This window comes from Olea europaea, chromosome 20 (genome assembly GCF_002742605.1).
Source record: "Olea europaea var. sylvestris chromosome 20, O_europaea_v1, whole genome shotgun sequence".
In the NCBI taxonomy this organism is placed as follows: Eukaryota; Viridiplantae; Streptophyta; class Magnoliopsida; order Lamiales; family Oleaceae; genus Olea; species Olea europaea.
The window spans coordinates 10,332,708-10,356,073 of NC_036256.1; the positions used below are offsets into that span (position 1 = coordinate 10,332,708).

Here is a 23,366-nt window from a genome sequence, read left to right on the forward strand (position 1 = left end):
ATGAATAATTGTATTGGATTTCGATTCCGCCTATTGTTTTGTTATTCTTTTCAATTCTTGATTCTTAATCTAGTTATGGTCAAGCATTCTTTACAATCGATAAAGTTATGATACATAATTTTCTTTTCTAAAACAAATTAATATATTCTAACCACGGATTGAATATATTCCTAGCACGAATTCGAATGGTTAGAATGCATTAATGTTTAGACTACCTATATGATTGCACATGTTATAAATGTTATTCCTAACATTTATTGCACATATGTTAACTTTGCCGCGTTCTAAACTTATTGTGACTCTATCAATACCACAACATGGAAATAATTACCTAATTGGTGACCAATCAATTAAATAATGCAATGGGTGTACAAAATTAATCAAGAAATACAAGAATTAAACTAAAATATTAGTCTTGAATTTAAAATAAATAAATAATAGAGTTCAACTCATTCATAAATGAAAAGAATTTGCCTAACATGTTATTTAATAAATAATAGAAAAATATTTGGAAAATCATCACCCAAAATTGACAACAATGATTGGAAAGCAAAAAATCAATTTCTTATTCATTAATTTTCAACCCAGGCTATGAATCTTCAATCTCTCATGTTAATCACCTTTTGAATATAGTGCTAGCCTCTTTCTTGTGGTGAAAATATGTCTAATAATGTGCTCGCTATTATAGCCATCCCTTGTAGGTTAAATATGGTTTCCATAAGAATTTTAGGTCAAAACAGAAGTTGACGACACGCGAGCTCCCTGAATAGCTTTTAATATTTTGATTGTGACTTTATCTTTCGATATCCAATTGAGGTGATTCAAAGTGCCTTAAAAGTTAACTCAAAGATCGATAGTTCTTCTAGAAAATACATATTTTTCCAATGTGAATGTTTACTATCCGAAAAATGGGTCTGAAGTTAAGGCTAAAAATTCGGAGCATAACTTCTTTAACTGAAAATTATTTGTGCAAATAACTATAGCAAAGATCAAAATTCAATGATTACTTTGGAAGAAACCGTTATTTGAACAGTAGAGAAATTTGGTGAGATCTTTCTTTGTTGTTTTTGCATAATATTTCAAGAATATTTTTTCTTGAGGTAATTGTTATTATTGCTTCTTACGGATTTCCTCTTGAAGAGATTGCAACTTTTAGGTGTCAAGAATTTTTCATTCTTGCTGGTTTGGTTAGTCTCTAATTTTATTTAGAGAAATTATAATGAAAGAATTAATCGAACTTCAACTAATGAATGTATGCAAGTTACCAAACTATGTTAAATTAAGAATTCATCGATTTTCAGACTGTTAAATTAAGAATTCGTCGAATCTCAGGTAGCGAACATACGCAAATTACCGAATATGTTAAATTGATTTTGTTAGAATTCATTGATTTTCCTTTTTCATTTGTATAAAAAAATAATAATAAAGAAAACAGTATCTCCATTGTGCATCATTTAGTCAAAAAGTAACCAATGCACGGTAAACACATCAAATTATTCTTGATGTACATTTAGGAGTTCTGTACTTACACCTGATGGGTTCCATGCATAAAAAATTACTCAAAAAATTCACCCTCGGTTGTGAATAATCAATAGGGATTCTGTACATGTACACACCAAGAATAATTCACAGATCAGCCGCCCCTAAACTGGAAAGAACCAATAATATCTCTTTGCAATGAATCCTCTTTGTCAGTTTTGTCTTTCCCTCTTTAGTTTATACTTTAAATCCACTCTCTCTCTCTCTCTCTCTCTCTCTCTCTCATATTATCTGGATCTCAGTAAAACAATGGCCAAAAGAATTGCCCGTCTTTTCTTTAGCTTTTAGTCCTGCTTTTCTCTCTTTGGGGTTTGTTCTCTTATTCATTCCCCTCTAAATGTGGAAAGATCTGCTTCTCTTTAAGAATATCTGTATTCCTCCGAACCTCGCTTTTGCTACAATCTAGAAAACCTCATTCTCTGCTACTACTAATACTATATAATGCTTTGTGAGGTGGGCTATTTGTGTTATTTTGGTGAAGCATTAAAATGGCGAGAGAGAAGATTCAGTTTTAAAAAATCGGCAAGACCTCGGCCCCGCAGGTTACCTTCTCCAAGAGAAGAAGAGAAATCTTCGAGAAAGCTAAAGAACTCTCAGTTCTTTGTGATGCTGATGTTGCTCTCATCATCTTCTCCTCCACAGGGAAGCTCTTCGATTTTGCCAGCTCCAGGTTTCTCTATCCTCTCTCTGCGTATGTATAGATAAATTTGTGGTGGAAGAGTATGAGCGAACAGTTTGCAGCTATGTAATTCAATAACATGCTTGCTTGATATTGTACCAAAAAATAATAATAATAGTAATAATAATGGTCGGTCTTGATGGAAAGGAGGAATCATTTAGAAAATATCTTCTGAGTTCTGTCGACTGAATAGAGAGTATTCATTCTTGAGTTTTTAACATTCTTATCAGTTCCCAGTTATTTGTGGTCTTAACTAGTTTTCATATTCATTTTCTTGTACTTTTGACAGTTTTAATTTATTTGATTAATTCCCACTGAATTTTTCCTTCTACATCGATACTTATTTCTTAGCAGAAGGAGAAATAACACTTACTCTAATTGATGAATAGGGTTCTGTCCTCAGCATATCAAAAACAGCATGGAGATGATCAAAATATGACGTCCGTGTCAAACTATAAATAAGGATGTCATCAAAGTAAATGTTCACGAAATTATTCTTTCAATTTAAAACACCGCAAGTGTATGGTTCATTAACAAGTAATATAATGGTTCAATTGAGTCTGCCACAGAAATTGAATAGTTCAATTTTATCTAACGTAGCCTTAACCGAAATCTATTTATGCGAGTTTTTCTACCTAAGAAAACCCTAATTTAGATCAAACCCCTAATTATAGAAAACTCTAGTTTTACAAACGTGATATTTGAATTAATTAAATATGCAAAATGATGTTCTTTATATGAATTAGAATGCAACGTGATAGTTGGAATGCAAATTGATTGTATTCAATGAAAATTAAATGCATGATCACAAATTCTCATGCACTAATTAGCCTAAACCCTAGTTTCACAATATGACAACACGATTGAATTATTGAATAATCAATGCTCCTAAATCTATCCAAACTCTCTCTCGAGTAGCGTTGAACCTAATCTCATATATCTCTATCATGGATGCATATATAAGAATGCGTGTGGTTTATGAGCACTTAAAGATTCACGCAAAGTATAGGGGTATATCTCTATCTCCTATCGGACCCTACGATGATTTATACCATGTCGAATTTATTTTCCTTTTCTCGAACACAAGAAATAAATTACCACACATCACATAATTTCGTGCACTTAATTATGGAAATCAATTAATGTATATAAATCATTCAAATAGTGAAATACATGTTTTAATGTCGAATTGCAAAACTAGAAATCCAAAGATCACATCACATGATTCATCGATCTCCTAGTACAAGAATATTTAGCCTAACATGAAGAAAATAACAAAATACATATTTTCTTGAAGATAAAACATCACATGATTATGAATCGCGTGAAATCTCCATGGTCTTCGTGAAATCCTTTGTTACTCGCTCAAAATCTTCAAATCTTTTCCCAGATATGTTTTCTCACCTCCCAATGCATTCTCCTCTTAAATCGAATGAGTCTCGATTTTTATATCGCCTCCCAATTGAGTTCCAAGAGAGTTTTAACGAAAACAGGAAAATACAGACTCGGCCCTCGAATTTACATTTGCGACTGCATAGGTATAACCTATGTGACAGCATAGAAGAAAATTTTTGGCTTGAAATCTTTCGGTCACCTTCCATGCAACCACATGGAAGTACTACTTTGCAGTCGCACGGTAGTAATTCTTTCAAAAATGTCCATTTTGGTCCTCAAACTTTATTTTCTTCCATTTTGGCCTCATTTCTTCATTTTTCTCATTCCATCAACCAATATTAGTCTCCAATTGGTACTTGGCTTAATCAAATCCATGATTACTCCCTTGGTTCATCTTTTGTATAATTGTATTTTAGTCCCTAGATTTCGTTTTTCTTCATTCTGGTCATTTTTCTTGTCTTTCTTTCTTTGATCATCCCGGATTTTCCCCGAGTTGATACTCTGCTCATTTGCATTCTCGATTCACCTTTTAGTTCAACGTTTGGGTATTTGCACTTTGGTCCCTGAACTTACTTCGTTCTAGCCTTTTTTTTTGAATCTTTTCTCGTAGATTCCAACATGTCCATCATCAATATAACCTAGATATGAAAAAAATGATATTAAGCCACAATTCAAATACTTTGCTCGCAGTTTAGTCATGCTTGTGAATTAAATACGTGCATAAAAACACAGTTATCAAACTCCCCAAACTTGAACTATTGTTTATTCTCAAACAAAATAGTGACTTAGCTCTAACAAACATGGCTTATTAACTTGTCGTGTCTTAGGATTGGACTTTAGTGTTTGTTTTTCGAAGAAGTTTCAATAGTGCATGAATGAAATCAACATTTACCTATTAACTGCATACTTGACGTGTGTATGTGAACTCATGCCAACATATCAAGTTCATGATGGAGTTAGTCCAAACCCAAAGTGGCCAACATATCAAGCTCAAGAGATACACAATCCCCCAAACTTATTCTTTTCACTCAATTATCCTGGGGTTGTATTTTAAAGTTAGGGTTCTAGTAACTGTAGTCCTTATTCTCTCTTAGTTTGGATAGATCTCACTATCACAAGTTCACATGTCAACAAGTGAAGACTCTCCTAGATTTGATTGCTTCAACACTTAAGATTAAACTAAGTTACTTGTCTTGCCTCAAAGGTGTAATTTTTTCAGCCGAATATCCAAGGGCTTCATCCATACTATCATGTCCTTTATTATTCATTTTAAAACGAAATTAAAATTTTTTTAATGCCATCTTCTCATTTGCTTTCTATATAACCCTTGTAACCAGCTTTTGGCCGTTCCCAGACCAATTGGCCTTAAGGAACCAGATTTTAAACCCTACAGGCTTATTCACTCGAGTTATAAAAGCTCGATCAAATGACTTTTTATTAACCTCTTCCCTTCTTACTTTCTATATGACCCCTATAGCGAGCTTTATGTTGGTGTCTTCCAAATCAATTTGTTTTAGGGCACCAAATTTTAAAATATCCTTACAGGCTTACTTGCTCAAGTCATACAGGCATGAAAAAAGGTGTCCTGTTTTTACAACTTAGATTTATGCCCTTTATTATTTTTCTAGACATTTGGTCTCCAAATTCAAAACCCAATTTAAGACTTTCACCTAATCTTCATCTCATCGATCTCGGCAATCCACACAACAAAATTCATTCATGGAGCTCCTACCTATCTCAATGTTCCTCTATAATTGCTCAACCATCTCCAAACTGTCATACAGTGGTTTACTGTTTAATTAGATAGAGGGTTATCATTCTTCTCCTATCTTGTGTTACAAACCCCAATAACCAACTCAACATATAGATCATGAGTGGCGTGCAAAAAGAGTGTCATGTACTACACCAACAAGTATCAATTAATACATTTAGCACCATATCCACAATTTCTAAATTATACCCGTCCAATGATCACATCATAGTCGACAAGGCTATGAAGCCCACACAAGCATGCAAGGAACGTAATACAGCATATTAAATAGAATCCAATAATCACTCATCAAGCACACAATATGCAACCATTAAACAAAGGTATTGATGGATTGTGAGAAATTCAAAATAGATTTCATGCCGACAGTTTAGTTCAAATTATGCCACCACCCCCAAACTTATACATTACATTGTCCTCAATGTGAAAAGTAGAAGTTTAAATGTCAAAATCTTAAGGAAGAGTACACATTAAAAGCAACAAAATGGGTTAAATAAGGCTCTCCTGATCAATGTGGTGGTGGTGACTGAAAACTAGGTCCTGCAGTGTCATTTCGTGGTGGTGAAGAGAGATGGGACAAGATCTGCCTCAATAGCTCTGACTGTTGGGTCTGCTCCACCTGCATATCTCTCATCATATTACTCTGCTTCCTAGCCTTTGCCTCCATGCTGCGTATTTGATCCCATGTCTCATTAACCCTTAGTTGTATACCATCCACTCGGCTCACATACATATTTAGTCGATTATTCATGATGTCGAGCTCTCTTCTTGCTGCTTGGGCTTCTCTTCTAGCATCTATCATGAAATTTCTGGAGGTAAAAATGTCACTTTGTATCCTCTTGGTGCGTGCTGTCGTAGGCACTCCGAATTAAAACCTATGTTTCTTAAAATTAATTTAGTAGTGGAAGTAAGGGTGGATCCCACGAAGAGTTTTTAGTCTATCTTTTATGCTAAATTAACTGGGGGTTTTGAATGTGTTGAAATCAATTCTAACTAAAAACAATGCAAATTAATAAATTGGATTAAATCAATAAAAAAATTAACCTTGGTCTGAGTCAATATCCACTGTCGGAATTTTACAACTGATCATAGATGTAAGTATGAATCAATTCATATTTTAAATATTCACCGTAGGAAAAATAATTACCATTCAAATTAATTGCCTATTCCTCCTTAAGTGTAACTAGTTAGGGCAACGGCCTTCTAACTAATCCTAATTATCAAACAACCATATACAAGCACTAAGATTTAATTCAATAATAGCTTTACGTATTAGAGAAATCGATGAACTAGATAACACAAGTCACGCGTTTGCATTTAACCTATTCAAACATTCTTCCTAAGATTTAACAATTTCCAAACCAGTAAATCACTAATCCTAGTTACTTCACAAGTTAAATCAATCAAACAATTACGGATTTGATGTTTAACTTAGTGGCAGATTGTAATGAATAACAAACTAGTATGCATCCTAACAATTAAACACAACAATCATTGAAAACAAGTGTAAAAGAATGTTCAATACCCAAAATCATGAATTAAACTAATAAAACAATTCGATCTCACAGTTGTATAGATTTTGGGGCTTCAATATCCTTGACCAAGTATGAGAAATTAGCTAGACATCTTCAACTTTAGAGCACAAAAGAGAGAAAAGTGATTTGGGGGCGTTCTCTCACGTTCTAGGGTGAATTAGGGTATTTTATGTGATGAAAAGATTTGTTTCCATACATGGTTGGACGGAAAAAGGAAATTAAAAATCACGTTAAAAGTTTCTACCATGCGACTGCATGGTTATATAGTGTGCTACCGCATGGTTATGTCAGAACAGGGTCCTGAGATCGCTGGAATGGCTTGTACGACCGCATGGTTCAAACGGTTTTTTCCGCCAGATAGCTTTTAGTATTTTGGTCATAACTTTCTCTCTCAATGTCCGATTGAGGTGATTCAAGTTTCTTTGGAAAGCTAACCTAAAGTCTACGACTTTGCATCAGAACTCATCTTCTAATTTGATTGTCTACCATGTCGAAATTGTGTCCCAATATGATGCTAAAAATCGGTGCATAACCCTTTCGATCGGAAATTGATGTGTGATTATACTTCGACCATATTTCACCTCTTTGACTTCTTTCTTCATCCAATTGACCTGTAAAACTCTTGAATCTTCATCCCATCGCTCGTCTCATCTAGGAATTGTAACGACCCGACCCCTAGTGGACCGGAACGCTACTTACTTTACTTAACTTAACCGGTGGTTTAGTAACAAGTGTATACGTTTTAGCGGAAGCTTACATCTTCGGATAATAATTTAAATAACAATACTTCAAATACTTTAAATAAAAATACTGAATCATTTTTCAAAATAACAAAATGTAATTTATTTGAAGAAAACATAACTTGTTCTCGCATTCTGCGTTATTCAAAACTTTAAAGAAATAACATTGAAAAACATTTCATAAAAATAAATCCAAATCACTTATTCACTGAATTTCCATGGGCTCATTGCATCACTCTCCATCTTCTCCTCTATCCATACCCGAGGTAGAATTTCTTCAATCTGTAGAGATGGAATTAAACCTGTGAGTTGAAAAACTCAATAGGTGTCATAGGTGCATCCGTGATCAAGCTATACATTTCAAAATATTAACTTTATAACTTTTCATACATGCCGTACCCGGAGGCACCATTTGACATGAAGGGGTATGCCGTACCCAAGGGCACCATTTGACATACGAACATTTCTTCAACATAGAGGGGTATGCCATACCGGAGTACCATTTGACATACAACGATTAACATAGAGGGATATGCCGTACCAGAGTACCATTTGACATACAAACATTAACATGAATCGAAACTTATAATTTAACACGATTAAACACATTACACCTCTACCTACCTTGATTGATGCTTTTGAAATTTGAAAACTTGGATTGAAAACTTCGATGAAACTTGGACGTTGAAAGAAATGCACTCCTTGGATGTTTGAAAACCGTTGAGAAATGATACTTGAAAACACTTCTTAAACTTTTAGGAAAAATAGTTTTCCTCCCTCTCTTTTTCTCTTTTGGAAACTCTTTTTTAGTATGTAAAAGCTCTTGCTTTTGGTGTGAGAAAAAATGAGTGAAATGAGATCTCTATTTATAGGTAAATATTTCATAACTTAAAGCAAATGAAGGGTCAAATTTCATTTAAGAGAGAAAACATGAGTGTCATTTAAGTTTGAAGTTAAATGCTTCACTTTAGTGGGATTTTTATTGCCAAAAATGTGGGTGACCCTTTGAGAAAATAATTGATGAAAATAAATATTTAAATTCTAGAGAAAAACTAGAATTTTCATTTCAGGCAGTTTTGGTCGACCGGTTGTAGTCCCGTTGACATTGTACAGCTTTCAGTGTTTCTATCATAACTTCTTCTCTCGATATCCAATTGAGTTAATTCAAAGTGCGTTGGAAAGCTAACTCAAAGAGCTACAACTTTTATTCAGGTATCATTTTCCAAATTGAATGTTTCTTATGTCGAAAATGGGTCTCAAATGAGACTAAAATCCTAAAGTATACTTTAGTCATCCAATATTCATGTCTTAGTGCCACTAAGGTGTCTAGAATTATTTGGGGTTCTACAGGAATTATTTGTGACTTGGTCCCTGAGCTTTCATCTTCTCTTTTCCTTGGCCTCTTTTTCTTATTTTTCTTTTTCCAATACTTTAAGTCTTCCATTAATTGACCTACAAATCTTTCGCTCCTTTGTTTCGCCTTCCGGTTAGACTTTTGGATATTTGGAATTTAGTCCTTGAAATTTTGATTTCTTTCACTTTGGTCCTTCTTCACTCATTTCCTCTAATTTATGCCATAATCATCCAATTGCGACCTAAATCAAAATATAAGGATACTCAGTACATTTAAGCGTCAATTAATCACAAAAATCACAAAAATGCAAGTATTAATACTTGAAAAAAATGAATTTTACGTCTTATCAAATTACCCCACACTTAGCTTTTGCTCATCCTCGAGTAAAATTCAAGTTCACTTTCACAAAAATATTAAAGTTGCAATGCTATCAACATAGAACAATCAAACTCGTTAAAACACATAACACATCATGAACAAATATTCTCACACAACTTATAACCAATTAGCAAGCGTTCTCAAATAAAGATGGAGTAAACCAAACATGTAAACCCTCGCGGAATATTAGCACTCAACTCTCATGTGTTTAAGGGGTAAGTGTTTCGCTCAAGTTCATTCCAATAGAGATGTTCTACCATATGCTTGCATATCTTTTCATTCTCTACCAATTAGATCACATGCATAACACAAATCATAAGGTATTTTCCATGGGTTGTAATGTGGCCTAGGATCCAGGTGGGAAGTATTTCGATAAGTGACTCAAAAGCCATTGAAACTAGTGGAGTAAGAAAAATGAATTGCCTCAAGCTCAAACATATATAAGACAAAATGAATTGCCTCAAGCTCAAACATATATAAGACATGTAAGATTACCACTCCATTTAACTGTTTCTCTTCTTTTATTTCACACAACCCAATCCCTTCTTGTAATATATTAGGAGGAATCTTGAACATAAAATAATTTTGTAACATTGAAAACTATTTCCTCCATCACTTCTTTCTTTTTCATCTCTTTCATCTTTTTTTTTTTTCAATTTTTTTCTCTTTTTTTTCCAATAATTTTTTTTTCATCCTTTTTTCTCAAAGTATGACACTAATAATGGAACTTATGCATTGTAATTGAAAACGTGTTCCATTCCACCAATTATACTCCTACCGTAATTTTAGGTACCCCACACTTATTTCTTTCGCACTCCCATATGTAACAAAATGATGAACAATTCCACTAGCTTTCTAGCTTGGGTAACATTATTGTTTTTTTTTTTTTAGATTTAAAGCTTGTAACATGGGCTCAAAAAGAAAAGGCTATAAGACTCAAAAGGGTTCAACAAAGGGACAATTAATTACAGGGTAGGCTATTGGGCCTAGGTGGCTAAATTATGCAACAAAGATGGCCTTAATATGATCTCGAAGAGAATCAATGCAAGTTCTAGAGAAACAAATCTAAGGAAGAAAATCACTCATGAAAGAAAATAGTGAGACTGATATGGATGTGTTAGTCTAAAGGCTCAAAATCTCACTGGCTTTTTGTCTACACATTTTGGTTACTACCATCTTCAAAGAAAATAACTCAACCGATTAAATCTAAGTTAGAAAGATCATTTATTCAATCATATTTGCACTCTTTAGAGTCTTAATTGAATCTTGCAAATAGCACACAACCAAAAATCATTTAAAATCACAAATTTTCTCCCAATTTTTCAAAATTTTTTTGTGAAGCAGAAATGTGAGCCGAATTAAAAATTTTAAAAAAAATGAAAACAACCTAAAACCTTTCCCCCACACTTAAAAATTACATTGTCCCCACTGTAAAGTGAAATGCAAAGAAGAGAACAAATTTAACCTAAAATATTAATGCAAAAAATGAAATAAAATGAAAAGGTAAAGGAACAAACTCTCCTTGGGTTGCCTCTCAATCAGCGCCTTTATTTATTGTCTTTGGCTAGACTTATTGCTTTCTTCCTTATCTTGTCCTTTCAAGCCCTAGAGAAATGCGAGGGAAAATGTTAATAGCCAAAAAATTTACGATATCTGCATACCAAGGTAGTGTCACATTTGCAGAGAACAATTGCTCATCAAGAAAGGTTTCGTACAATTGAAGTTCATCGTCCACATGACCCAGACGGCTCAAATGGTCTGCAACACTGTTCTCTGTTCCCTTTTTGTCCTTGATCTCCAAGTTGAATTCACGCAAGAGAAGTATCCACCGTATTAACCTTGGTTTTACCTCCTTCTTTGTTATCAAATAACGTAGAGCTGCATGATCAGAATAAATAATCACTTTAGTACCAAGTAAATATGGACGAAACTTTTCTAATGCAAAAACAACAGCTAGGAGTTCTTTTTCAGTTGTGGAGTAGTTTCTCTGGGTGTCATTTAGAGTCTTGGAAGCATAGTAGATGGCATGTGAAGCATTCCAATTTTTTGACCCAACACTGCTCCTACTGCGAAGTTGCTTTCATCGCACATTATTTCAAATGGGAAGTTCCAATCAAGAGGTTGAATAATTGGTGTAGACATCAGCAAATTCTTTAGTGTATCAAATGCCTTTTTGCACTCCTCATCAAACTCAAAAGCCATGTCCTTTTGTAGCACTTTGCACAGGGACAATGCTATTTTGGAGAAGTCCTTAATAAATATACGGTAAAAACTTGCATGACCAAGGAAAGAACGAATTTCCCGCACACTCGCAAGGTAAGGCAGAGATTGAATAATATCAATTTTGGCTTTATCTAACGCGATGCCCTTAGATGAAATTACATGCCCTAGAGCTATAACTTGGTCAACCATAAAATGACATTTTTCAGAATTCAGCACAAGATTAGTTTCCACGCATCTTTTAAGAACTAGTGCAAGGTTATTCAAGCAGCTATCAAACGAGTCTCCATGGACTGTAAAGTCATCCATAAAGACTTCTATAATATGTTCGATGTAATCAGAAAATATACTAACCATACACCGTTGAAAAGTAGTCGGAGCATTGCAAAGACCAAAGGACATGCGACAGTATGCGAAGGTTCCAAATGGGCACGTGAAGGTTGTCTTTTCTTGATCCTCAGGGAAAATTGCTATCTAAAAGTAACCTGAATAACCATCAAGGAAGTAATAGTAAGGATGACCAGCTAACCTTTCAAGCATTTGATCAATAAAAGGTAAGGGAAAGTGATCCTTGTAGGTTATAGCATTTAATTTTCTATAGTCTATACAAACCCGCCACCCATTTTGAACACGAGTGGTAACCAATTCATTATTCTGATTTTTCACCACAATTATCTCGGTCTTCTTAGGAACCACTTGAATAGGGCTAACCCAACTACTGTCAGAGATAGGATAGATCTCTCCAACGTCTAAAAGCTTGAAAATCTCCTGCTTGACTACGTCCATCATGGGTGGGTTCAATCTCCTTTGAGGTTGACGAGTAGATCTTGCTCCCTCTTCAAGCAAAATGCGATGCATACAAGTTGATGGACTAATCCCTTTGATGTCTGCAATTGTCCATCTAATAGCAGCGTTTCTTGAGAACCTGTATTAGTTTTTCTTCCTGTGTTGCATTCAATTCACTTGAGATGATTACAGGCAGTGTGTTTTCATCCCCAAGAAATACATATTTAAGGTGATTGGGAAGAGGCTTCAAATTTGGGGTAGGGGCCTGCAAAACAGAAGGTAGGGGCTTTTCATTAGAAACTAATAATGTTGCATACGAATTATTACTTGGTTGTTGTAACATTGGAACATTGTTCAATGCTACAGCAGTGTTTCGCAAATCAGGGCTCAAAATTATTTCCGCATCTTCTTTTTCAACATGATTACTAATAGCAACCTCCAATTCATTCTTTCCATTAAGTTCAAAAACGTCATGTGCTAGGCAATTAATCAAATCATTAGAGTAAAGAGTATTATCATCATTCGGAAATTTCATGGCATCATAGATGCTGACTTTAATTATTTCACCATCAAACTCCATGTTTAGTGTGCTATTGTGTACATTTATTTATTTTTTTTGGATGTTTTTAAAAATGGTCTTCCTAACAAGATGGGACTAGTTTGGTCACCATTTTCCATGTCAAGCACATAAAAATCAGCAGGAAAGACCAACTCATTAACCTTAACAAGGATATCCTCAATCACTCCCCTAGGATAGGTATTTGATCTATCAGCCAATTGAATAACAACACCAGTTTTCACCAAGGGTCCCAATTTCAAAGAAGCATATATGGAGTATGGCACGACATTTATGGAGGCACCTAAATCTAGCATGTCTTTTTCAAATTTAGTGTCACCTATTGTGCAAGGGATAGTGAACATACCTGGATCTTTGCATTTTGCAGGAAGTTTCTTTTGAATGACTGCTGATACATTTTCCCCAACTTTTACTTTCTCACATCCTTTGAGTTTATGCCTTCTTTAATCATGCACAACTCTTTCAAAAATTTAGCATATCTAGATACTTGTTTAATAGCATCTAACAATGGAATATTCACTTCACATTTACAAAAAGTTTCATAAAGTTCATTATTTGCATGATCTCTCCTAGATTCTACTAAAGCCTGAGGGAGAGGGGGAACTAGTTTATACTCAGAAAGGGGTGGAAACTTACGTTTGGGTGTATCATCATTGCTGGAAGTAGCTTTGTCTATGATGGTGTTTTCTTCCTCTTCTTGTTCTGATGATGTAGGGATTGTCTTCACCGGTGCTTCAATTTCTTTACCATTCCTTAACACAATTGCACTTGCATTTTCCTTTGGGTTCACAATTACCTTAGTGTTGGTTTTTCAGCTAGTTGATTGAAGTTGCCATTTGACCTATTTGATGCTCCAAACTTTGAATGTTTACCCTTGTCTCCTGTTGAAATTGTAGAGTGTTAGTGGCAAGGGCTTTAACAACATTTTCTAAAGACATACCAGAGTTAGAAGTTTGGCCCTGTTGTCTAGGAGGATATGGCTGCTTGTTTCGCTAGAAATTAGGGCGATTTTCTTGCACGGGCCAATTTTGTTGATTCCCATAGCTAAGGTTCGGGTGATTCCTCCATCCCGGGTTGTAAGAAGATCATAGCTCCTTTGTGGTTGTCTAGGAAAACCACCCACTGCATTAGCTTCTTCATTGGGATCTTCTTAAAGTGTTGGGCACGCATCGGTTGGATGCCCTGTTGTCGAGCAAATTCCACATGCTTTTACTGTTTTCATATTTCCTGTAGCCATTTGTCAAACAAGAGTAGTTAGACTTGAAATCTGTTGTTCAAGGGATGAGATACTTGCCTCATTGACAGGTTTAGATGGGCTATCAAGCCTGTGCCAAATTGTTGAGAATTAGCTGCCATGTTTGCAATCCTTGTACCCTCAGGAGTTTTATCCACCAAAGCTCCTCCACTTGCAGCGTCAATCATGCTCCTATCATTGGGTAGAAGACCTTCATAAAAATACTGGATGAGAAGTTGTTCACTGATTTGATGATGGGGGCATCTTGCACATAATTTCTTGAACTGTTCCCAATATTCATGCAAGGACTCTCTGTTGTCCTATCTTATACCACAGATTTCCTTTCGAATGTTAGCTACCCTTGAAGCTGGGAAATATTTTTCTAAGAACATCCTCTTCATCTCTTCCCACGTTGTGACACTTCCAGATGGTAGGTAGTACAACCAATCCTTAGCTGAGTCCTTCAAGGAGAATGGGAATGCTCGTAGTTTGATTTGCTCTTTTGTTACTCAGTGGGTTTCATGCTTGTGCAAACCACATGAAATTCTTTTAGATGTTTATGAGGATCTTCACCTGTAGAGCCATAAAAAATGGGCAAAAGATGTATTAGTCTCGATTTGAGTTCAAAAGTAGTAGCAGCATCTAATATAGAAAAGGTTATGCAGAGGGGTTGTTGATTCAAGTTTGGAGCTGCAAGCTCCTTCAGAGTTTGATTTCTAGCCATGGTTTCTTCAAAATTCCCCTGAATGTCACTCTTCAATTTGCGCAAAGTTCTTTCAATGTTTGGATTAAACAACAATCCACTTTGATTAGAGGATCTAGTTATGGGCATGCACAATTAAGGAAGCAAAATAAATAAATAAATAGCAATATATATATATATATATTGAAATTTTAATTTTTTTAAAAAAAAATTAAAATAAGCAAAAAGAAGCACAAAAGTAAACTAAATCACTCCCCGGCAACGGTGCCAAAATTTGGTGCTTGCTGTCGTAGGCACTCCAAATTAAAACCTATAATTCTTAAAATTAATGTAAGTGAAAGTAAGGGTTGATCCCACAAAGAGTGTTTAGTCTATCTTTTATGCTAAATTAACTAAAAGGGGGGTTTTGAATGTGTTGAAATCAATTCTAACTAAAAACAATGCAAATTAATAAATTGGATTAAATCAATAAAAAAAACTAACCTTGGTCTGAGTCAATATCCACCTTCAAAATTTTACAACTGATTATAGATGCAAGTATGAATCAATTCATATTTTGAATATTCACCGTTGAAAAAATAATTACCATTCAAATTAATTTCCTATTCCTCCTTAAGTGTAATTAGTTAGGGCAATGACCTTCTAACTAATCCTAATTATCAAACAACCATAGACAAGCGCTAAGATCTAATTAAATAATAGCTTTACGTATTAGAGAAATTAGATAAAACAAGCCACGCGTCTGCATTTAACCTATTCAAACATTTTTCCTAAGATTTAACAATTTCCAAACCAGCAAATCACTAATCTTAGTTGTTTCACATGTTAAATCAATCAAGCAATTATGAGTTTGATGTTTAGCTTAGCGGCAGATTGTAATGAATAACAAACTAGTATGCATCCTAGCAATTAAATACAACAATCATTGAAAATAAGTGCAAAAGAATGTTCAATACCCAAAAACATGATTTAAACTAATAAAATAATTCGATCTCACAGTTGTATAGATTCCGGGGCTTCAATATCCTCGACCAATTAGTTAGACATCTTCAATTTTAGAGCACAAAAGAGAGAAAAGTGATCTGGGGGCGTTCTCTCACGTTCTAGGGTGAATTAGGGTATTTATGTGGTGAAAAGATTTGTTTCCATACATGGTTGGACGGAAAAATGAAATTAAAAATCACGTCAAAAGTTTCTACCATGCGACCGCATGGTTATATAGTGTGCTACCGCATGATTATGTCAAAAAAGGGTCCTGATATCGATGGAATGGCTTGTGCGACCGCATGGTTCAAACGGTTTTTTTCGCCGAACAACTTTTAATATTTTGGTTATAACTTTCTCTCTCGATGTCTGATTGAGGTGATTCAAGTTTCTTTGGAAAGCCCAAAGGTCTACAACTTTGCTTCAGAACTCATCTTCAAATTCGATCATCTACCATGGCGAAATTGGGTCCCAATATGATGCTAAAAGTCGGTTCATAACCCTTTCAATCGGAAATTGATGTGTGATCGACCATATTTCACCTCTTTGACTTCTTTCTTCATCTAATTGACCTCTAAAACTCTTGACATCCCATCCTTCGTCTCATCTAGGAATTATTTGTAACTTGGTCCCTGAGCTTTCATTTTCTCTTTTCCTTGGCCTCTTTTTCTTATTTTCCTTCTTCCAATACTTTAAGTCTTCCATCAATTGACCTTCAAATCTTTCACTCCTTTGTTTCGCTTTCCGGTTAAACTTTTGGATATTTGGAATTTAGTCCTTGAAATTTTGATTTCTTTCACTTTGGTCCTTTTTTCACTCATTTCCTCTAATTTATGTCATAATAATCTAATTGCGACCTAAATCAAAATATAAGGATACTCAGTACATTTAGGCGTCAATTAATCACAAAAATGCAAGTATTAATGGATGAAAAACATGACATTTTATGTCTTATCACCTCTGTATATCAGTGGTCATGGCCCCAAACGTGTGCTGAACGCTCTAGATATCTCTGCTGGAGCCTGTCATGGTGGCAAAGATCTATCTCAACAGCTATATATCCATGTCAACCGGTGGTGAAGGGGCTTGTGCAATCTCTATATCTTCAGCTGCTTGTCCTATTGCGGCCTGTTGCGCTCATTTTCTGCTTTCTTCCAGTGCTTTATCCTAGCTCTGTCCTGAGCCTCTAATGTAGTGCGCTTAATAAAATGGTTAGGCCTCTCAGGTGCTTCCCCTAATGGAATGGTGACACCTGTGGCCCTACAAATCACGCTAATTAGGCTTGAGAATATTTTTGAGCTATGTTTATCTCCTCATATTTCGATTGTGTGTACTTGATTATAGATGTAGATGGCTAGATCAATCTTGTTTTTCCTAATTAGATGATATATGAACCCTACCTTCGGGTTCATGAAAGTTGTCCTATGTGAAATAGGTTCAATATTGTGACACATGAACAGCCATAGGATGGCTATAGATGATGTGAATTTAATCTGATACCAATCTATTGTCGAGAGGGGCCATGTATTTTCTTATCCCAAGAGTAACTTGACTACCTCATTCCAATTGAAATTACCTGGAATGGGGGCCACACTGTTCCAACTTAGCTGATAATAGTCATGGATGACCTCTGGCGAGAACATAATCCATTTATCCCTAACCCACATATGATGCAAATGTTCCATCCTAGGAGTATCGATCTTGGTATTGAAGTTTGCATATAATTCCTTGACTAAGTTTTCATAGATTGGGTGAGGTTATTCCACCACCTTTTACCATCCACAAATTTGGACTAAGTTAACTATCTCGAAATCGGGAAAATCATCGAGCTTGACAAGCCTTTCTAGAATTGTTGCCTAGTGGCTAATTTTGTTTGCCTAACGAGCTACAGTCTCGAGAATGAGATATCTTCTTACACCCTTCGATTTCTCTAGTACGTATGGTGCCTGAGGAAGACCCCACTTTTTCCTCACCCTTCAATGTTCTTTTAGGTGGCATCCTGCAAAGTTCTTAATAGCGTATTATAACACCAAATGTAATTGGATAGTAACAAGGAACGACCAAACGAATATACAAGTATAACCCTCCAAACTTGCTTCAATGTGCTCATATACAAAGTTAGTGTGCAAAGTGTAGCAAATATGTCTCGAAATTGATTTTGTATCATGAGAATGTCAAACACCAACAAAACTTAGCTTAATTATGAACTTTGTTCAATTTGGACCCATGATTGACTTAGGATTTTCACCTCGGGCACCGTCGAGAAACATTGAAATTTTTCCGGGCGATCTCCAGGTATATAAAAGAATTCAACTTACTCTAGCACATATTCGAATTTCGGGTCATTTGCACATCGTTTAGGGTGCAAAATATGAGGCCAAGTAGGTAACGTGAGGTGCCGTGACTTGGTCATGTCATGCCTATGTGCGTGCATTCCAAGTTTGATGTTGTTCATATCAGTTGCTAGGAAATCTTGTCACCAAATGCTATCCAAATCAATTATTGTGTGTGACAATTGCAAGATGTACAAAAAGTGCATAAAACGCATCACTTAGGCATTTCATCGAACATGTTGTGTGTATGGTGTTTTCTTTCTATGTTGATAATACATATGTATAGCCTCAATCCCATTAAACTCACTATACTCAAATACCAACACTCCACAACACACAACATTTGTAATTTATCAACCACCAAAGGAAATTCAAAAATTCCCAAATTTTGAAATTGGTAAAATAGGGCTAATTACCACTTACCTCGAAACTTTGTATAGATTTGGGACAAATAGGCACCTTTACCCACTTGATTGAACGATAATGCAATATTTGTGTAGTGAGAATTGTTGTGTGTGTTGAGTTATGTGGTCAGTGTGAGAGGCCGTGAGTTTGAGAGAGTTGTGAGAAAGAGAGAGAACTGTGTATGGGATGGGAGGTGTGTCTTTGTGTGTGATTTTTGGGTTTTCACGTGTGTTTGTCATTTTTAAAACTGATTTTTTTTAATATACTCTATGCGACCACATAGAGTAAATTTGTGTGGTTGCATAGAGTAATTAGTTAGGGCCATTGCGGTTGTATAGAGTAATTGGTCAGGGCCAAAATTGGCCCTAACTTAATACATGCAACTATATAGAAACAAGGCTATGTTGTCGCATAGATCACGTGGCTACACCATTTTTTTTTTAAATTGCAAATGGTTTTAACTAATGATTATGCATATGAAAATTTAAGAACACAATTGATTTCCCAAAAACACGACTTAGCTCAAATTTTTCCCAAAATTTTGGTTTTCGATTAGTGAATTTGTCCGGCCTTTCCATGCTCCCATACTTTTTCAAAAACACATTTTTAGACCATATGGATGACGTGTAGGCCATAGACTTAGTGCCAAAACAAATTTTTTTTTTATATTTTAAATCACACAATAACCTTGGAAATTTTTTGAAAAATAACTTTGTGCCTCGAAATGCGTGAATTTCACACCCAATCACCAAAAATAACTCAAATCAATCCCAACTCATGCTCGATGCATAGGGTTTCGTGTAGGTAGTGCTTATACTATTTTAATATATATGGATGATCGATGACCTAACTAAGGAAAATGTGAACGTAAAATTGAAAAATTCCTTAACTAATGTAAAAAACAAAATAAATCAAAATGATACAGTAGGTTGCCTCCCACCCAGCGCTAGTTTATAGTCAACAGCTCGACTTTCCCTCTTCTGCTTCTTTTTTGTGCATTTTTTTGTAAAGCTTTGAGTTTTCGTATGCTTCCATCTTGAATTCATCTAACTCATTGAGTTGAAGTAAAAACTTTTCATCGGCTGTTTTATAGCCCAGTATGCATGGTGTTCTATCTCTAGTGGTAGGTGACTAGACGGTACGAAGACATACCTATCGATGTCTTGAATGTTGTTATATATGCCCACAATGCGTCGTCCATCCTTTTAGACTAGTCCTTTCGGGATGAACTCATTGTAACCTCAAATATTCTCTTCAACTGCAGATTAGAAACTTCAACTTGCCTGCTGGTCTGTGGATGATATGAGGTAGTTACACGGTGTTTAACGCCATATTAACTCAACAACTACTCAAACTGGTGATTACAGAAGTATTTGCCTCCATCATTGATTATCGCCCGCTGTGTGCCATATCTGATGAAGATGTATTTTTTTCTAAAACCAATTACCACCTTCACGTCGTTGGTTGGAAATGCAACTGCTTCCACCCACTTGGACACATAATCAATAGCCACTAGGATATACTAATTTGAAAACGATGGGGAAAATGTCCAATAAAGTCGATTCCCCAGATGTCAAATATCTCAACTTCCAATATATTGTTAAGTGACATTTCATTTCTCCTTGAGATATTCCTAGTGGTTGACATCTTTCACATCTCTTAACAAACTCAAAGGAGTCGCTGAACAATGTAGGTGAATAAAACCTTGACTATAAAATTTTTGCAGCAGTCTTTGAAGTTTCAAAGTGTCCCGCATAAGCATATAAATGGAAATGCTCAAGAATCTCGAGAACTTCTTCTTCAGGTGTATACCTTCTTACAATCTGATCGGCCCCTCGCCTATAGAGAATAGGATCTTCCCAAAAATAGTACTTCAGTTCAGCAAAGAACTTTTTCCTCTGGTGACTTGAGTAATCTGGTTGTGAGATGGACTTAGCCAAATAGTTGACGATATCTACATACCACAGTGCTTCTTCAACACTGAACATCTATTCATTTGGAAAAATCTCATTGATATCCACTGATTCTTCTAGTTCTTCAAGTTTCAATCGCGATAGGTGATCAGCTACCACATTTTCACTGCCCTTTTTATCTTGAATTTCGATATCAAATTCTTGCAGCAATAATACCCAACGGATCAATCTCGGCTTAGCATCCTTCTTCATCATAAGATATTTCGTGTGACATGATCTATGTAGACTATGACCTTAGACCCTAGGAGATATGACTTGAATTTGTCAAAGGCATAAACCATAGCTAACAGCTCATTCTCTATGGTTGCATAGTTGATCTGTGCGTCATTCAGGATTTTACTTGCATAATAGATCACGTGGAAGATTTTGTTTTTCCTCTGTCTTAGTACAGCCCCCACAGCATGATCACTGGCATCACACATTAGTTCAAAAGGCAGTTCCCTGTCTGGTGCCACAATTACTAGTGCTAAGGTGAGTTTCTCCTTCAAAGTGGTGAAAGCAGTCAAGCACTCTTCAATAAACTTAAACGGCACATCCTTCATCAAGATGTTGCATAGTAGCTTGGTGATTTTTGAGAAGTCCTTGATGAATCTTTTGTAAAATCCAGCATGTCCCAAAAAAATGCGAACACGTTTAACTGATATAGGTGGCGATGGCTTCTCAATAACTTGAATCTTTGCTTTGTCTACTTCAATTTCCTTTGCTGATACTCGATGTCCTAGTACAATCCCCTCCTGTACCATGAAATGACACTTCTTCTAATTCAATACCAAATTAGTTTCCCTGTATTTTTATAAGACCAAATTCAAATGTTCCGAACACTCGTCAAACGAAGACCCAAAGATCAAAAAATCATCCATGAATATCTCGATAAACTTCTCTACCATGTTTGAGAAAATTACCATCATGTATCTTTGAAATGTAGTAGAGACGTTGCAAATGTCAAAGGGCATCCTATGGTATGTGAAGGTACCATAGGGGCAAGTGAAAGATGTCTTCTCTTTGTCATATGATGCCACTAGTATCTGTTTATAACCTAAGTATCCATCGAGGAAACAGTAATGCAAGTGGCCTACCAGTCTCTCCAGCATCTAATCAATAAATGGAAGGAAAAAATGATCTTTCCTTATAGATACTTTGAGTTTACGGTAATCGATGCAAAACGTCCATCCCGTCATTGTTTTGGTAGGTATTGGTTCATTATTCTCATTCGGCACTATTTTTCCTTTCTTTAGCACTATGTAAAATAGGCAGATCTATGCACTGTCTGATTTCAGATATATGATTCCCACATCTAGAAGGTTGAGTACTTCTGCTCTGACCGCTTCCTTCATATTTGGGTTCAACCTCCTTCGACTCTCTGTGGTTGGCTTGAAATTCTCCTCCATGAGAATCTTATGATACATAGCGAAGGGCTGATCACTTTGATATCCGTTATCATCCATCCAATTGTTGTTTTATTCTTTCTGAGTACCCTAAGCAGTTTTTTCTCTTCCACTTCGCTGACTATGTTTGAGATAATGATCAAAAGTGTACAAGACTCTCCAAGTGTGTATATCTGAGATGTGAGGACAACTGCTTGAGTTCTAATTTCGGTGGTTGACGAATGGATGGTAGTCGCTTTGTGGGCCCTGTCCAAGCTCCTCAAAATGGCTTTTGCATGTATAAGGTAGGCTGGTATCCAAAAATATTGCACATGTTTCCATCTTTATTAAATCGAAATGCATTGACTGAGAAAGTGCAATGCAGGCTTCATAAGCATTTGATGGATTATGTAGCAAAAATGAATCTTGAACCACCTTGTCGATCACGTCGATTTAGAAGCAGCTATCTGACTCTATAGGTAGTTTCATTACCTTGAAGATATTAAATGAAATCTGCTCTTCTACCAGTCTCAAAATCAACTGCCCAATCTGAATATCGATTAAAGCTCTCCCTATAGCCAAGAATGGTCTGCTAAGTATCGATACGATGTCTTTGTCTTTTTCCATATCCAGAATAAGGAAATCCACAGGGATTATAAATTTATCTACTTTGATGAGCACGTCCTCTATTATTCCTCTTGGATGTGTCAATGATCTGTCAGCCAATTATAGTGTCTCTATTGTAGCTTTTGCCTCGTCCAATCCAAGTTTTCTAAAAATAAATAGAGGCATCAAATTAATACTTGCACCAAGATCACATAAGGCTTTATCAAAATAAACTTCACTAATAGTGCAAGGAATAGTAAAACTCCCTAAATCTTTCAATTTCGATGGGAGCATCTTCTGAATTCTAGCACTGTATTCCTCAATTAGCATGATCGTCTCATGTTCCACCAACTTGCATTTATTTGATAGGATGTCCTTTAGGAATTTTACGTAGCTAGGCATCTGGACTAATGCTTTGACGAATGGGATGTTTATGCAGAGCTTCTAGAAAACTTCAAGAAACTTTTTGTATTACTGCTCCAACTTCTATTTCTTTAGGTTCTTGTAGAAAAGGTATGGGAGGCTCATGGGGGTTGACGATTACTGTTGCTTTATCCTGTGATTTGCCTGGCCCTTCAGTTGTGGGAGGTTCCTTTATCTGGTCGTTATGCTCCATAGTCTCTTCTACCACATAAGATGTTTCTCAATTTACGCTCAACCTTTTTACATGTATCTCAAGTAGCTACTTTCCACTTCAAGTTGTAATTGCTTTAGCATGTTCTTTTGGGTTTATTTTCGTGTTACTTGGTAAACTGTCTGGTGCTCTGCCAGTTAAAGCAATTGTCATCTGTCC

General features: G+C 35.7%; 1 pseudogene; it reads left to right on the plus strand.

Annotated features, from left to right (window-relative positions):
- The first annotated feature begins 2,027 nt into the window (after window positions 1-2,027).
- Window positions 2,028-23,366, plus strand: part of LOC111369051 — a 30,126-nt pseudogene continuing 8,787 nt past the window's right edge.